The following is a 14,910-nucleotide window of genomic DNA, read 5'->3' as shown; positions in this document are numbered from 1 at the left end:
TTGTTGGCTGATCCAGAGAACGTACTTGAACTCTTATAGCCTTAAAAGCTGAACTATTCTGTTTGGCCATATAAATCAGCGAAATGCCTTGTGGCCAAAACAAATATGCTCAGGCGTTTAATTTCTATTCACAAAAGCAATATTCACACAAGCAATATTCACACAAGGAATAGGATAACTTCACTGGATCTCTTGAGATTGATCTTAGGCCAAAAAGATCTTAAGACAGCGTATGAACCGATAGAGAACCAGCGCAGCCCAAGCTCTTGTGAATCCCAATTAGGATGCATTTCTCTTCCAGGTAGTCAGCTTGCAGTTACATGGGATTCCGCCTAACTGTGACCATACTAGCCTTATCACAAAGTGAATCGATGCCATTGAAAATGAGGTCATGCATTTCTTAACAAACCCTGAGCTCACGATTAGTGAGCTTAAGGCTAGTATCGTCATCCTGCTAAAAGAGTGGATAATCACTTCTCTAAAGGAGGCTGCACTACGAAGGAATAAACCTACCTCTACGTTAATGACAGCAAGCTAGGCGTGAAAAACATTACAAAAGTCAGAAAGTCTGAAGCTAAAGTTGATAGAGAGTTCCTGGCAATATACCTCTTCACGAAGGTTTCTCTCTGACTCTCTCCTTCAATACAACTCTTTCACAGGTACGTGGACAGTCAAAAAACCACTAGATCTAAAATACCAGATATCAGATCAGACATGTGTTCATTTAAGAACCCAGATACACTGAGTCTGATAGCAACTTTCGGCGATACACTTCCGCTGATATATCTGGCACAATATTCCAAATCGCATTAAGTGCCATGGTTGGAGTGGACCATAATGCATTATACAATTGATGAGCTCTGCTTGTTGAACGTTCTCGAGCTTCATTGCGAGTGTGGTCTTTCGTAACGCCCAACACCACACAAAGACCTCATAGCACATAATTGGATTGGAAAACACATGAAGTTTTGCTGAATATTTTATTTTCAAGCCTTTTTAATTGCATATTTACGCTTTCCGAGTTAACCGTTTCATATTTTCCCATATTTATTTGACTTGCTGATAATACAAACACATTTGTACATACAAACATACAGACATATATATGCATAAACAGTTTATAATTAATAATGCTATGAGTAAGGGCGAAAAAGTTAAAACAGCAACTTCTTTTGCCCATACCCAACCCTAACGTTCAATTCAAAAATTGATTGGCTTTGGTTTTGTTGAGGTTTCACTCAGTGAAACTATTAATTAAACGCGAAGTAGGGACTAAAAGACTTGGTGCCAATATCATATTGTGTGTGCATACATGTATATGTTCACATGGAGTTAAGAGCCCCTCACGTCTGCGTAATGCTCTTTTCCTAATAACTTGTTTTCTTGTACACTGTCCCATGCAAAACTTGCTGAGTTGATTAATAAAGTTTGAAGAGCTTTTTTCTTCTTTTGTTTTAAAAACTTTCCATAAATTTATGAGTCAAATTATTTTATGTGTCTTTGTTATTTTCAATTTGTTGTGACATAGCATTTTACTCTGGTGAGGTGTTGCAAAGTCACCGGTTAACTTAATTTTGTTCACACTTTTATATAGTCTTAGTACATACGCCGGTACGATTATAAGTTCGGAACAGTGGGTTGTCGAGCACAAAAGTTTAATATTTAAACCGGAAGAATATAATTGTCAAAAGAGTTCGTCTATTACAAGTTTGCGCGTTCTCACCGCTCCCAGTAGCCAGTTTAACGCCTCAACAACCCTTTTATGTGACAGACACATATTCAGTTAAGATTAATATATGTAATTTCTAAAGCCGCCTTTAATTGGCTGAAAATATTTTAGTGATTTATACCGCCAGATATCAAATATGTTGACCTCAGTGCTTATACCCGTAGCAGACTATTTACCGAAAACATCGCTGAGAGGTCTATTATTGAAATTCAGAGCAATTATTTTTATGATAACAGAATGTCTTTCTAGCGAAAATTGGTAAAATCGGGACAAAACTTATATTAGCCCAAATATACCTCACATAAGAATTTTCGTACAACCAGTTGATCTGTATAATTGGCATATGAATATCAAACTTCACATGAACATACACTTTTTTTTTGTACAAAAATTTATCGAATCGATTTACGAACCAGTCCGTATAAAATTTTATCTTGTTTGTATCAACGCAGTATTCACAGCACATACATTAAATTGTAGGGTTGATATTAAGCACAAATGATCTAGAATCGTTATAACCATGGCGGGTAAGATTTTTTCCGAATTTAGTTTCTTTACTCAACTGAACAAAGGAAGCTGCTCGATTTTGGTAACTTAACCGGTTCATATTAACTGAACCCTATGCAGATTCGATCAGCTCTTCTAACGCGCTGGATAAGAATTTGATCTTTTCCTGCGACGAGGTTTTTGGCTCTGTTCCTTTAAAACTGCTGTCCTCTGTAAGGAGAAACCCTATTGATGGACATCTGAATGGACTGAGATGATATTTTCGATCAGAAAACTGTTTAACAAAGGCTCTAGTGACGACTGGACACTGCTTAAAGTAGGACTAGTTAAACATATACAAGTCCGCGTTAAAGAAATCCAAAAAATTCTCATGAGGAGCCTTGAAATAGCAGAGGGCTATTTTTATTCCTCAAGGTTTAGGTAAATACTGGCGAAAAATTCTATCCATGAGACGTTCACTTTCCGTTGAACCATTCTGCTAAAACAGTCCCATCTGTTCTTCTCACAACATCCTCACAACTGCAGTAGACGGTGTGAGACTCGTTCCGCTAAGTGTCTGTCCTCACTAAAAATTGCATTAACTTACTTCGTCACCACAAGCGTTAGAGTGCCTGGACATAGCGGTCTCGCTGGTAACTGCCAAGCCGATAAGATGGGACACCCTTAATTGACATCTCGCGTTTTAGCACTGAACCTCGCGTGCGCTTGGAAGTCACGTGTGAACGACCTGCTCTTGTACAACTGCCCTATTCTTTTAGCCAAGAGCAGAACGCAAAAGATCTCCTGATCTACATGCTCTTTGCAAAGCTTACATTGCCGTACTTCGGGGTTCGTACTGGACATTGTCCAGCACTCTGGAATTTATGCAGTATAGCTAAAAGTTTTGTCGGGCACAAGTTGTCAAAGCTTTATGGAAAAGGGTGAGACGGAAACATCCAAGCACTTTATCATCCATTGTCCAACCTTTGCATTACTGAGGTTGAAACATTTCGGCAGTCTTACCTTCGGCGAACCGGAAAACATAGCCTAAACTGATATTAGCCGTTTAAAACAATTTGTGACAAGCCCAACGCACTTTGTCGGTTTGTGAGATTCTTATGATCAATAGTATATGATGTATAGATACCACAACGCATCAGCGTTTTAAACTGTTCAAGTGAGATTCCTGTAAGGATCGACCTTTTAACCTAACCTAATTCATTAATAGTTCAAATACGCATCACATCACTTAGGTGAAGAAAGTTTCTACAAAAACTTTTAAGTTTTCAATTCAGATCAACTTATATTATTAATAAGCTTTAACTCATAAAAAATATCATAAATATCTTTTTTGTACAGGAGGGCTTTTAACTATTCATTGACAGCGATAAATATGCTATTTATTTTTAAAAGCCCGTTAAAACTGTTAACCAACTTTAACCACTTTATTGTAACGGCAAACAAACTGTTTTACAGAATAACCTGTCGTAACTCAAAAATATTCTTCATTCTTTTTTATGTATTTATTCTATTTTGGGCGATGTCTTCCCCACAGATGTTCCAGTTTTAACACAAAAAAATCGATTTTCCACTTCCTTCCTCCTATTTTATTTTGTTTTTATATTTAAGTGTGTTTTTCTACAAACACATGGACATGCATGTCAGCTTTGCCACCAGCATGAGTTTTTCCGGAAATTCAATCCACGACGAATAAGTGAGTCATTTTATGCTTTACAAGTATTCACCACTCGCGACAGCTTTAAAGGAAGCTTATCTCTCGTATTTACAAAGCAGTGATTTCGAACAGCATTCTTTCATCATTGCAGCATGTCGAAAGAAATCAATTGAATTATGGGCTCTTGTTGGAATTCCGCAAAATGCCAGAGGGAATTGCACATAAATAATTCCAGTAAAAGAATTTCATACCAAAAGTCGGCTTTGCAATAGTAGCTCGAAGAGCTGACGTTTCAGCACAGACTATTAGGAAGTTAGAGTTTCTTTGGGTCTTATAGCATAGAGAAACCGTTAATAAAATCGCCATTTTTAACTTTTAAAGTGTTAACTGTGGAGTCAGTTAACTGCAAATCTATCAAATGGGATTTGATCAGTAACCACCAAGTGGAAAATTGAGAAAGAAGAAGGAAGGGAACCGTCCAGATATCTTAAACATTTCTGTTCCACACAAATTCAGCACTTCCTTATTTATAAATTTTGCACTTTGCTTTTTCCATTTCCGTTTTTTGGCTGGTCTCACGTTTATTTACAGTTACTAACTAGGTTCTCGTTATTAAGGCGAATTGTGGACCTTTTATACATATATATTTGCGGGAGTGCTTGAACTTTTCAATCGATTGTGACATTTGCTGTGAGGTTTGTGGGGCGACCTATATATATGGTTCTATATTATTCAAGTCCATATCATCCAATTCGGGCCAAAAATATTCGGTTATCACTGAGCGTTAGCGATTTCCATCCATCAGTAACGTGCCGGTCTTGATAATCACGGAAGAAGAACGGCCCAATTTCGCCACCGGCTTATATACCACATCAAACATTAATTTTTTCGGGTGGAATAGTGACTCATGGCATACGTGTGGATTGCTGCCTGACCAGTAACGCATATTTTGCTTATTGATGAAGCCATTCAGCTAGAAGTTCTTGCGTCAATTTGATTTTGTAAGGATGTAGGCCAAAATCTTTTCGCGAAATACGCCACAACGACGTCGCAGAGATACTCAACGCTTGAGAACGACATGTGAGAGACTGATTTGAGTCCTTCTCAATTGATCCTCTAGCTACAGTAATATTCCCGACACGACGGGCACTTCTTTGTCTCACTGGCACGGGAACATTTTGTGCCCGTGGATTCAAATTTTTTATACTAGATGCTCAATTGTTGATCTGACAAGACGATTATGACGATGTAGTGCTCTTATAGTTCAGACTCCGAATTTCGAAATTTAAAAATTTCGACTCGTTGTTGGATTGTATGTCTTTTCATAATGAAATGGTAAACATATCTAAGGAGAAATTTAAAAGGAAAAGAAAAATATGGCGTGTTTTGCTTTCCTTTTCAATCTACGTTTGTAGCTTCTCTATTGAAAAACTCGTTATAACCGAATCACTTCAGTGGCAGCATTGTATTTCGCAAAACGCGAAACAGCTCACAAGGGCCTTCGAACGTGAATGTTCTTGTACATCATGAATACTTGCCTCCAGATCAAACGATCAAAAAGAAGGGCTACCTACAAGTACAGCGCCGTTCGGGTAAAGCAAAACGAAAAAACGTCCGGGGATTTGTAAACAACAATTCATGGCTATTTCTCAACAATAGTGCACTCGCTCATACTTCGTCGCTTGTTCGTGAATTCTTGGACAAACTATGTAAATTACTTTAACAATGTTCTAGACTACATATTCTCCGGACATAACGCATGTCTCCGTGTGACTTTTGCCTATTTCCATGCCATTTTATATGAATATATGACATTAAAACCGCACCGCTGAAAGGGCTAAAAGCTTTCCTAAAAATCGAGTTTAGGAAGTGTTGCGACGATTGCATAAGTGTACATGTACAATTTCGAATTTGGAAGGCGAAAGCATTGTTGTAGACAAATTAATTAATATTAAAATATAAAAAAATTAAACTTTTTCAAAAATCAATATATATCACTTTGTTAAAAAATCATTCAAATCAAAATCCCAAAAAGATTACTATCAAACTCCATCATACTTTTATACGATTAAATTTATTTGACTATTAATAAAATCGGCACATTACCACAAGGTAGCAGACGACAATATCCAGTATTCAAATGATTTATTATTTTTCCATGCACCACCGGCTCCGCATATAACTCAAAGTGGCAATCTTCCAATTGGCATTGTATCAGATGGCGGGAGTGTTACTGTTTTTCTTATAACGTTTGTGCATTCATTGGAAAGGAGTCGCTTGTCTGGGTTATAAATTAAGTGACAAAAAGTCGAAAACATGCGTACACATGTACATTTTTACAATACAAATTTATGAGCCAAGTTGTGGTATTTTAGAATTTTGTTATTTTAGCTCGATATACGCAACTCAACGATGTATAAGCTCATTTGAGAGGATTCTGTACATATGCAATGTGGGCCTTCGTGGATGTAAAACTCTGAGGTTATTATTTAAATTCAGGCAGAGTCATTTTCTGATATTGAGTTCAAACGGGGTGAAATTTAGTCAATATCTACTTTAGTTCCTATATACATAATGTAAATATTTTCGAATTTCCTATACCCTATATGTTACATCGGTCAATGAAGCTTCTTAAGAATATTTATAGAGCGTCAATTTAATTCAATACTATCTCTAGTCCTCAAATGCCTGGTATTATACGATTTTCAAATTTCCGATTGAATTTATAACACATACTTACATCGATCAACTTGTTGAAAATGTTGTGAAAATATCTGATAATTTAAAACAAAATATCCCAAATCGCGTATCTCTTATGTATATATAATACTATATATTGTTTTTCGTTATCTCAGAAGACTTTTGTGCCCAATATGTCGGTCAATGTATGAATTATTTATATAAAATGACATAGTAAATAACATATTCTTGTGTATACTTTGGTTATGCTAAACTTAAATGCAATTAGTCCAGATATTCGCCTGGGCCCAATATATGCGGTATAGTGTTTAGACTTTCCATCTGACTTTAAAGCGTTTTGGCGAACTAGCACAGAAAGTGAGTCAGTGGGTCCAGACCTTGGTCTAAACCTCATGTACCTAATTCATTGATTTCCGATCTTTTGGTAGAAAATAATTTCACCGACTTTGAGCTTTATAAAATTGAAAGGTATACGAAGTGTGTTCAAAAAAATTGCGGGAATTTATAACTATATTATATTACAACTGTGTAACCAATAACTCATTTTAAACGTTACAACAAAGTTTGTTCTACTCCCACAAAAACCCAAAGATAGGAGTTATTTGTTCGCCGTTTGGTTAACACACACGCAAGCACACTTCCACATTAACATTGTAGACTCTTATAAGCTAATTTGATCGTTATTGTCATTACTTAACGTGGCGTACATCTAACTTTGTTGCTTTCGACATCATCACGTTCTAACAAATTCAATTATTAATTCAACTGTGAAGCGATTATTCTGTCAGAGATTTTGTTCTTCGCATGAGCACCTGCCTGAAAAAGCTCATCGCATAATGTTTACAAATTTGTCATAATTGCAATACAAATAAGACGCCACGATATGTCTTTCAATAACTTTACCACAAATGTTTCAAAGTGTGCGTGGTTCGCATTGAAAACAGAGAACAGGCGAATGCTGTTGTGGTTTATTGCTTACTTAGATCATAAGTACACAAAGGTTTGTATGCTAATCACAAGTTCCTTGCAGGATGTGGGTAAAAAAGAATTTCCGTTCCGCTTTAGTTACAAAGGCTTATTGAATTAAGCGAAAATACCTTCGCCTTCTAAATACATCACGACATATTCATGTATGCACAATCGAAAATTTAATTTTGCGAGATTATGAGTTTCATTCAATTGTATATTTTCGTTCTTACCTGTTCATGGATAACATAATCATCACAGAACTTTCGCGTGTGTCCTTTTCAGAGGTTATTCATATACTTCTCAGGTAATGGCCATTCTACAAATGACGACACTTGTACCTCAACACTTTTTCTATCCATTAAATTTATGATTTATAGTCAGAGTCGTGAGCAACTATAATAAGAAACTGAGTATCTGAAACTTCTTTATTAAGAAGTATTTAAGTAACCCAACATTTTATACCCTCGCAATTTGCAGGGGAAATATCTTCAAGTGTTCAAAAATTAGAAAAAACTGGAAACTATAGAAAACGTTTCCTACACCCTGTACCTTATTATCCTGTATTATAGATCATAGACTTAGAATTATTATTACATACATATTGGTTTGTATGTCAGATTTTGGTACTAAAGTCCACCTAGAAAACTCAAATTTTACATTATTATCAAAAAAATTATCTAACGGCACGCTTTAACTATGTATTAGCTAATTAAACGTATTAAATGTGTATTTCTACACGCCTCTACGCCTAATTATATGCTCAATAACTACGCCTTCCTACTTTCTCTGAATCAAATTCAAATTATTTTCGTATTAACGGAGGCTACGCCATTATATAATGCGTATTATCTTCGCAAATTTGTAAATTTATACATTTTATATACATAAATTGTATGAACCGCCAAATATTTTATTTTTAAGTACATACATTCCGTGATGGACCCACGAGGGAGTTTTGGGTGTCAGACAAAAAATCGGAGATTTTAATTCAAATTCAGAAGAATTTACGAGATAACATTAATATTAAAAATATGTTGGAAGGAAAAATAACGCCTTATGAAGCCGCACTGAAAATAATATTTTACTTAACCATTTTCCCCTCCTTCGCTTAAGATTAATGGCATGAAAATTGCAGAAGAATTTACGAAATATTATAAAGTGGCTATCTAGCTGTTTTGCGCAACAAAAAAAAAGGGAAAGTCTCAACTGCTAAGCAAGTTAAACTACATTAAATTTTCCTTCCAAAAATTGGGATTTCACAGTAAATTTGTTGGCGTCTTCGTGGCTCTAAAATGGAGAAATACTCATTACTTCGCATTAGCACACATAAGCTGATTTAAATGTGAATTCGCGCTCAAAGTGTGGAATATTCGTACTCAAATAACAACAATCCGGTTAATGAATTTACGCCGAAATCGGTGGGCGATTACATAAAAGAAATGCGAACTGAAAATGAAAAGAGTTTACTTAACTTAACTTTACTTGCGGAAGGAAATGAAGGAGTAAGAGGAACTTATTGACGTCAGATGAGTGGTCAGCAAAATAAATTAAAGGATTTTTTTATTGACTAAATCATCGAATTTTTCCAACTGCTGTAATGGGGTTGTATACAACTTCTTAGTAAACACAATTCGCGTTTTTTTTATTGCATGAAATATAAGTCCTTTCGTTTGTAAGCCTTTCGAAAACTTTGTTTGTTTGTTTATGTGGGGAGGTGTTAAAAGTGAAATGAGATGGGCATGAAATTACCCACAGAAAGGTTAATCTTTTTAGATTGCCTTCAAAAAGAACATAAAAAGTCTTTTGTTTTTCCAAGCGTTTTTAAATCAATAGTGTAAAATTTAATATAAAGGGCACAAATATTATAGCTTAAGGGTGTAACGGTAGTTGACCCAACACCTGATATTCGTGGCTTCTTTACCAAAACATCTAGGCTGCCAAACTTTATTTTTAGTCGCACGCAAAATTGCAGAATGGAATAAAAGCGAAAACTTTTGACAGGTACGAATTAATTAATAGTTCTGCACTTCTCCAATATTAGCTCATTTTAATAAGGATGACGAGACGCGTTGAAATCTGTTTGACCGTCCGACCGTCTGTTAGAGCTGTAACTTTCAAATTTTCAAAAGGTGGGCACAGCCCTGCTCTCTAGAACATTAGTGACAGAAAATATTTATTTTATTTCAACCAATCTTAATGAAAGTCTTTTGAAAACTTCTTTATTTACTGTGAGCGTGGCCCGCTATACTTATCTTCTAAACTATTACAGCTTAGCGCAGATATTATAACAATTTCTACCAACAAGGTGAAAATTTGTCACTCATCATATAATAGTAATGTTCAAAACTACTAAAAACGCAGTAAAACAATAACGAATTACACTAGAATTTTACTTCCGAGATGGTATGAGAGGGCTTTAGTGGAGCCCGTGTAAAACTTGGATGATGAGCATGGCACCGCTCAATATTGTGAAATCACATATCTTCGGACTTAATACACCGATTTGGACAAAATAGCATTCTTCTTACTACCACCAGGAAAGGATTCTCTCAGAATTTCGATTACATATTGTATGTATATTTCTATGTCACAGTACAAAATGGACGAAATCGGATAACAACCACGTCTTTTTCCCATATACCACAATTTTAAATTACATTTGATCATTTCACTTTCCAGTACTCAGCAGTAAATAACAAATTTAGCACAAATATTTCCTTTAAAGTTTGCCACCTTATGACCAAAAACTGTCCAAATCCAAAAAAACTGTTCAAGCCCCTAGGTATCGAATATGTAGACCCCAGTATGTGATCAAATTCAAAGGTGAATTTTGTCCATTTCATCTCCTTCAAAGAAATCTTCTCCCGCTGCAATACACTTATGCGAACGAGTTTTCCAGTCATCATAGCACTTGGAAAAATCCTCCGTCGTGATGGCCATCAGAGCCTTCTTCGATTCAGCTTTTATATCCTCAATTGAGTCAAAACGGTGTCCTCGGAGTGGTCATGTGAATTTGCTGAATAGCCAGAAGTTACACGAAAGTAAATCATGCGAATACGGCGGTTGCGGCACGATATTAGTTGAAAATGTGCCGAAATTATCACGAATAACCAATGCAGTGTCAGATGGTGCAGTATCGCACTTCTTTGCTCAATAAATTCAGACATAGTAAAAATCGAAGAATTCACTTTTTGAGCCTCACAAAATGACGTGTATCTTTAGTATTAATGAATTTAACATATAGTGACCTCTATACACTAGTACAATACTACCAACTTAAAGAAAAAAATTTAATTTGATCACAGTAGATCAGCAGACAAAAGGGATGGTAGATATAATTTGTATCTATGAATGTTTAAATAAGCTGTACATACTTACAAACCTCTCATATTCAATATTAAAACTTTCCTTAATACCATAATCGAAGTTTCGAACGGGATAATTGCCTGCCAATTTTCAACGCAACTTTCTTAATAAAATACTTTTAAAAAGCTTGCAACTCACGTATATACCGCCTTTCACAAACATATCTACAAAATTGGAAGTATGCTTGTGTTTTCGTGTTAATAAAAGACAGAGAATTGAAAGTTATGCTTGAAAGAAAGTGTGCTCGAGAGAATACTTCGCGTTATTAGCGATAATTGAGCTGAAGTAACAATTTATATTAATGTATACACTAGAGGCAGTTTAAAAAAAGAAAAAATGCCATTCATAAATACAAAATATTCTCCAATGTTTCCTTTTGAGTGTTACAATTTTGTGGCATACTTTATATACTCTCTTCAGTATATAAAAACTTTACTTTATATATATCGGAAGGATGGAAGTAGTTCACACAAGGCACGAAGGGGCCGGTGTCACCACAGAAAAACAATGGATATTTGAGAAATAATAAATACGAATGTTAAATGCATACCAGACTACATTTCGTTAATACAGCAAACTCAGAATAGAAAAACGCAATTCATCTATTTATTCTTTGGTCAAGTAAATACCGTAAGTGACACTGCAAAAATTATAAAAAAATTATCAAAAGACCACATGCAAACCTCACCAATGATTGACAACTGAAGGTGCAGGGTACTCAACTTGGAGGATTCTGGTCAGATATTATTCGATATCATTTTCCACGGTCGGATGTGAGATATTTTCACTACTGTCATTCTACCTAGGCAAAATGATTTAAGGCAGCCGGTATGGATGGTATATTTCCTATTCTACAACAGTGATGTGAAAGATGCATTTAGCAACGCTAACACGACTGCTCTGTTATCAGCTACTGTTTTTTTTTGCCATTAACTAGAACCTCTTGGCCTTGTTAAACCATATGGTAAGTAAACCACATACCTATGATGGGAAAGGTTTAAAAATATCGAAATCAGATCATTTTTGGCACCCCGCAGGAAGGTATCATATCCCCCTTGCTGTGGATCACTCTGATCAATGAATTATTACTTTAAAATGCAATTCAATTTGCTAAGCTGACGATTTCACTGTGCTCTTTTAAGGGTTGAATCTTAATCGTATACTCAGAGGCCCGCGAACCGTTTACTTCGGAGAAAACAGAATTCTGTCTCTTCACAAGAAAGACAAAAACATTGCAATTCAATCTCCCCTCATTAAGGGGTAGAACCATTTCACTCTAGAGCTCCGTAAAATATCTCGGTGTTATCCTAGATAAAAAGCCAAGCTGCGGAGAATATATTGAGAGCAGGGCTTGTAAAGACCTTCAAATCTTCTGCATAAGAGCTAATGCCTCAAAGTGGGGCTTACGACATGGTTTATTGGCTTTTATACTTTATATACCCTCTTGGCTTCTGGCATCTATACGCCTCCTTTTTCAACCAACCAACTATATCTATCGAATATTGAATTCAATGGACACATCTTCACACTCTTTCACAACTAAGCTCTTTCTTACTTGCTTATAAAATTCCGAAATTTAATTAGCTAATCAGGCGGTCTCGAAACAATAACTTGAATGCGAAGAAATGATGTCGAGATGTAAGCGCCGTAATCAAATCATAATCATTATGTGAGAAGTACGCAAATTACAAAATGAAGAGCAAATGTGAGTAATCATAAGTGCGTATTATTTAACATACACACAAGAGGAAAATATGGTTGCTAGGTGCAGAAAATTCATGCCAGTTGGTAACAGATATGAATAAAATAATGCCAATTAAATTTAATTAAATTTTGCGTTCGCAATTAAATCAACAAAGTTTAATTTTCTGTTATTCATACAAATATGCTAATTTATTTAGAACTGTTTTGTGTTGAGTCTTTTCACTTGATTTAATAAGCGTGGCGAAACCACACACGTTTTTTTTATTTTTCTACTAGGGCTTGGTGGCTCGCGCACCTATACATTTCTTGAATTTATACATATATATATATATTTGTATATAGTATTATTCTCATTTAAACGTAAATCACGCACACTCCGCAACATTTGTACCAAATTACCCACAAGTTCATCGAGGCATTTAAATTATATTGAAATTATGGCGAATTTGTAAATTTCACATGAAAATGTTCAACACTATCTCTGATGAAACACACGCTTAACACTTAACTTTTGTTGATAAACGTGTGCTGTCCCGGAAGATGTTTAAATCAAATATGGTGGTTGTATTCTGTGGTAACACAATGATAATGCTCAAATTAGCATACAGAGAAATTGTAGGAATATCCATAATTGGACACGCACCATGTTAATGAGGATGTCTGCATACGAGTATGTAAGCTAAATAAAAGGTGAACAAATAGCTGCCTGTAGTAACGCATCCACATGGGTTTTCAGATTACCCTACTAGAATATTTTGGGAGTGGATATACGAGTATTTGTCCATAAGCATAGTTTTGTGCATTCTCATTCTTGTATTTATGTCGAGCTGAGACAAAAATCGTCCCAAGATCTCAATAAAATACCGTTATATACATTTTCTATGTGTTCTGTTCCGTTTGACTTTAGCATATGCCACACTGGTGGTTGAAACAAAATTACATCAATTGTAAATACCATCGAAGCGAAATTTCACTCAATTTTTAAATCATCACTGTGACGATAGAGTTACTTAGATATAGAAAAGGACATTTGTGGGCTTAGGAATATTTTCCTATGTTCTGTCTGTCCATACTACGGGTACCTTAATATAGTTAAGGTTAGATTATACTGTCTGTCCGATGCAGGTTCTGTTTAATATGAGCTGAAGCTTACGTGGTGCAGCACAACAGCGCTCTTTGCGAAGTTTAATTTTATCTGTGAATGCGTAGCCTTAATGTAAACTTGACACATAATACTGGGAACCCATTGAGCATCCTTTGTTTGTAAGTCCTTTCACATAACCTTTGCGATTCTGCTTACCTTTATGACATTCCATCTCAACCTGATCCGTCTGCCAGGCCTTTTTAAATCTGATTGTATATCGCTTTTAGCGACTTGCATGTTTTCTTAGAGTATTAGCGGTTGGCACCTTTTGTAATCTCATCAGCAATTTCGTGTTCCGGTAATCCTTTGAGGTCTGAAACGGAGTGTGTATGCCCCTCTACTTCCAAAGGCATTCTCTGACTCAACGCGATGCGGAATTATGGTTTTAATTGCCACATGGCTATCGACTTAGTACATATACATAAATTAATGTTCTTCTTGTCATTTCCCGTGTTCTTCTTCTTCTGACAGGAATATACATATATATTGCAGTATTGCGGCTGATTGAAGAGGCACCTGAGATATAGATCCGCACAATAGGTCCCAACGCTCACTCTATCAATGTGAGACGAAACCTTTTTTATTTACCCCTAGGCCAGCTGATGCTTCAGAATAAGATATGTTTACAAAACTTATTGAATATATTCTTTAACATTCCTTAGCATAGACTAATTTGTTACGAAATATTCTTAAAATGTAACCCCGCCAAAGAATCGCTAAAACTATCAGATAACGAAGCACGTCTAATTAATACAGTAAAATTTTTCTGCACATCCTCATTCCCTATAGACCATAGGCAAAAATTAATAAAGAACGTGCTGTTACCGAAATTAGCCTTTTGAAAGTACACATTTTTGCTCACAGATTTATTCTGGTTCATACCAAGCCTTTGCGATTGAAGTATGGTAGGCGCAATGAAATAATATACAAAGATAACGAGTCAACTTCACAAATTGCTTAATTGGTATTCTGAAAAAGATAGTTTGTAACTTCTGAAACCGTATGCAAATGCTTTCGTGGTCAAAGGTGATGTTAAGGCAAAATTTCCATCTAGCTACAATTTTTTAACGAGTAGAGCAAACATCTATTTATATATAGAGACAAATAGAGATGGAAAAGTAGACATCCATATGAATA

Source organism: Bactrocera dorsalis, chromosome 5 (assembly GCF_023373825.1).
Source record: "Bactrocera dorsalis isolate Fly_Bdor chromosome 5, ASM2337382v1, whole genome shotgun sequence".
Classification (NCBI taxonomy): domain Eukaryota; kingdom Metazoa; phylum Arthropoda; class Insecta; order Diptera; family Tephritidae; genus Bactrocera; species Bactrocera dorsalis.
The sequence above is the reverse complement of the archived record's forward strand: the minus strand, read 5'-3'. Positions refer to the sequence as shown.